We start from the raw sequence: 4,513 nt of genomic DNA, 5'->3' as shown, positions 1-4,513 counted from the left end.
ACATTGGTGAGCATATTGCTTTAAGCAAGAACACTAAAATAGTGTAATTGTGCCAAGAGTGTATGTATTATCTAGTAAGAATAAAAAAAATATATTGAGTCCTAATGTATTAGGTTTCTGTCACAGGTCAAACTGGGGATATTGTTAAAACCATCTGAACTATGAATTGCATTTTGAGACATGCTTCAATCAAAGTAAAATAGAAATGAAAGAGAAGAAGAGGATATGAACACTGAGACAGGCATTAATTGCAGGGAGTCAATGAAGGAAGAAATAGCAGTAGTACTCAGTGGAAGGAAGGACCCTCAGTTACATAAGAGGTGGGAAAAGAGCAGCATTTTTAAAATATGGGAAGCATTTTTGAGTTTCCAGGTCCAAAGCTGAATGAAGTGTACAGTAAAAATTTCCAACATTCCTGACTTAGTCACAGTTGGAATGGAATTAAATTGAGGAGTGAAGAAGGAATTCCCACGTTGTCATGTTTGTTTATCACAAAAGTTTCTTCATGTATAAACTCTAATGACACCAAATGTGTTGCTATTCTGTATAAAATTATGTATAGGGTAGAAACACCAATTAGGAAAGTGGAAAGAAATAGAAATGGTTACAGAGTGGTCCCCAAATTCACAGATATCTAAAACTAAATTTGGAAAGATAATAGCTTGACTGAACTTTCATTTGAGGGTAACATCCGAGGGAGAAACCCAGAGGTCCATTCAAGTTAAGATAGAAGCTATGGATTTCAACAAAATTCCTACTAGATCTCTCAAACTATAATGAATCATCTGTTGGGGCCATGATCAGAAGCTCATTGTGACTCAGAAGTTCTTTCCTTCTACATATCCTTTCATTCTAAGGTGATTCCGATGATCCTGGTATGCCCACAGCATTTTTTGTAGCCAGGCAAAGAATGTCCCTGGTTGGACAAAAACAACAAACAAAACAAAACAAAACAAAAAAACAACAAACAAAAAAAAAAAACACGAGTAGACCCTACAATCCAAGATAGGAGAGGATCAAATGCCTGAATAAATATTGCAAAAATAATGTGCATATTTCTTAGGTAGTGGGGATAACACAAAAGACAAAAATTTAAAAATTACATTTCTAAGATAAATTTGCTACATTGCCAGGCATTAAAAAGTTCAAATAACCCATACAAAAAAGATAGAAAATGGAAAGAAAAGAGTCTCCTGCTCTAGAGGGTTTTATGAGAAACTAGGTGAGAGGCAAAATGAGGAAGAAAATAAAGAATTTAGGAAGGAAATTTTGGAGGGGAAAATGAGAAAATGCAATTCAGCATTTTTCAGTTTGCCTGCCTTCAAACCAAAAGTGGAATAATTCCTGGTCCCCAGATGATTGAAACAAGGAGGGACTGGAAGAATCAGGGCAACCTGAACAAATCTGTCCTGCATACCCACCAGGCCCCACCATGTGTATGGCATCCTAAGAGTGATTTTGATCTGTGACCACGTGTTTTTAAAAATTAGTTTTTTTCAAAGTTTGTTTTATTTTTTGATGATAATTGTATTATTATTACTATTATTATCATTATCATTATTATTATTATTTTGGTTCTTTGGATTGAAACCATGTTCCTTTGTGCTTCAAAAATGCGTTCCACTCCTGTGCTAAATTCTGATAACTAATTTTCTGATCAGCCAGCACATTCAAAAAAATATGTGAAATCATGTCTGTATGTGTTATGGCAGACACGTTTTTAAACTAGAATTTCTTATGGAATTTATTCCTCAAATATTAAGACTGTTACTAATGTGTTTATATGACAGAATTTTGAGTCCTGTCAATTCTTCCTGCTCTTGGATCACAGATTGCTGTGGATGACCATATCTAAATTCTTTATGCTTTCTCATATTTTTTTTTTTAGATGCAGAACCTGTATCTTTGTCCAATGGTGAAAAGGGAAAGGTAATATCCACTAAATCAGAGGAAGCAGGATCAGAAGATGTGCCACAGTCCCAGATGGGTATGAAAAAACAATCATGTTCATATTACCTGTTATTCTAAATGCATACATCTAATCCAATTAGTTCAGAAGAAAAAATACTGATAAGGAATAAAGTACACCTTGTCCTGGATCTTGAGGTACAGGATACTTAGTTATAATAAAATGGATTAAACAATTCATAGGTCACTTGACATATGTGCTGCCATCTGACTACTTCTGCTTTGACATCGAAATTCTCCGGATACCTCCTTCCTTCTCTGAATACAGATCTCTGTGGTCTCCAGCATTCTGTGTCTTCACATTTGTATATGTACCCTTGCCGAATTATTTATAATGATCACAAAGGTGTTCTTACCATTTGAAACTTAACTGCAAGACTTATTTACTAAAGAGATATTGTCAATATTCATTTTGGACCTTTCAGTCTTGTGATCTACAAAAATCCCAAAACTTAAAACTGCAAAGATAATGTAATCTATATCAATGCTAACAAAAAGAGTTATCACTTGGACTGAGCTCTGTACTCAATTAGTAGGAATATGAGTGTGTTTTTTTTAAATATATTCAGGCTTTATTGATTATGTATTTTATTTGCTTTTCAGTATCTAAGGATGTACATGCTTCATACAAGGTAAATCATCTTCTATGTTTAAGTTATATTATTAAATGCATGCTGTATGCACTGTAAAATATTTACGTGTTATCTTGTCTCCAAGCACATCAAGCCCACCGTTAAAAGCAAAGACACAGCTCTCAAAAAACAAAAATGGTGGAAGCCAGAAATGAAACGGAAATCAGGTAACTTTTGCAGTACAACTTCTATAAAACCACCTATGATTAAACCTTGGAAATGATAGCATATTTTCACTCCTGATATATTCATTTGTGCCATGTGTTGGAAGGATTTGCCCCATCGGGTCTGTGTTGATGATGCATCCACATTTCAAAATATTTCTGTTAATCTATGAGGAAAAGATGTTCTAAAATTACCTATATCCTAGATGTTTCTACAATTAAACATCCGAAATCGGAATCATGACACCTGTCAGTTGGATTGTGAGGCTGATTTTTCTTCCCACCCCAATTTAAAAAATAGGTCCAGGGGTGCAGGACTGAGATCCAGAATCCTGAGATTACGAGGACTTGTTTTTTCTTGAAGCCAAGATGTCAAGGCCGGCCTGTGAAATACAGGAAAATCTAATTTAAAAGACAATGTGCACTCTACCCTGACATCTAGTGTATCAACCAAATGCATCAAACTTGTTTTTATGCTACTTAGGTACTGACTTTGACAACTCTTGGGGTCAGTTTGAGGCAAGAAATAATAAAATGTATGATCATATATACTTTAGTTTATCCCTTGCTTCTAAAGTGAACATTTGCTGGTGAACACTCTTTCCTGAAATTTTATCTCAGAGTAATCAATCCATTAATTCTTCCACATCCCAAAGGAGTCTTTGCTCATTATTCTTTGACTTGTTGTTTGTGTCACCTATGTATGGTAAAAACAGAACCCAGATCCTTTGGAAGACATTCCTTCATTCAGGCCGGCATCAACCTCATAGTGCACTTTTGCATTCTCTTTATTCAACTCCATTCATGATCATGCCCCTCAAGCTCATGTGCCCACAGATTTGAGATAGTTCCAGCTATATATGGATCCATGGCCTAGATGAAAGTATTTGCTATGTGTATGTTCAACCATCTCAACATTTTGAGGCATCTTTCACAATGCAAATTCTTCCTAACTGTATGTTTAGCCCGTTTCTACCGGCATGCTCTTCTGGCAGTTTTCACCAATCCCTGTATCATCAGACATATACCGTCCCCCTTAACCCTTGTCTCTATGTGATGCTATAACCTTCCACATTTTCACCATTCTCTGCCTCTGGCTGGTGGCCTCATTCCTCAAGTCTCCGTTCATCCCTACCTCTACAAAAGACACCATCCACGCCAAGTGTTGTTGCCTCAGACACTTACCTGACACTCAATTATGAGGTGTTCAAACCAGTGTGTTGTCAAAGCATCTCCTGAAGTCCAGGACCTAGTGAACTAGACAGAAAACGAATAACTTACAGGCCAACTGATTATTACTCAGTACAATAGCGGGACACGGTCTGAGGTAGCTAACGCCAGAGAAGCAAAAAGAGTTTATGTCAGGAATCATACGCACCATGAGTAATGCTTCCAAAAACAGAGTGAATCCTAACAGAAGAAATGCAGGAAAAGGAAAGGAAACAAATATGTGGTTCACTGTCAAAGGTATCACAGTGACCATATATACACATACGTTTTTGTTGACACCAAAGTTACATGCACTGGTTCATTAAAATTACTATTAGGAAAAAGACATAGTAAACAGTGTGAAGTTTCTTGTTTCCGTTGTAATTTTAGCAATTTTTTTCTGCAAAATATCATTTTTCTTTGAGTGGTTGAATCTTTGAGATATCATGTGCATCGGATATGGTAAACTCTTGTTTTGTTCAAGCATTAGATTAGTAAAAATCCCTGCTAAATCACTCACCACACCCTTGGTGAAGAGGG

This window comes from Ictidomys tridecemlineatus (genome assembly GCF_052094955.1).
Source record: "Ictidomys tridecemlineatus isolate mIctTri1 chromosome 1 unlocalized genomic scaffold, mIctTri1.hap1 SUPER_1_unloc_7, whole genome shotgun sequence".
NCBI lineage: Eukaryota > Metazoa > Chordata > Mammalia > Rodentia > Sciuridae > Ictidomys > Ictidomys tridecemlineatus.
This window is presented reverse-complemented; position numbering follows the sequence as displayed.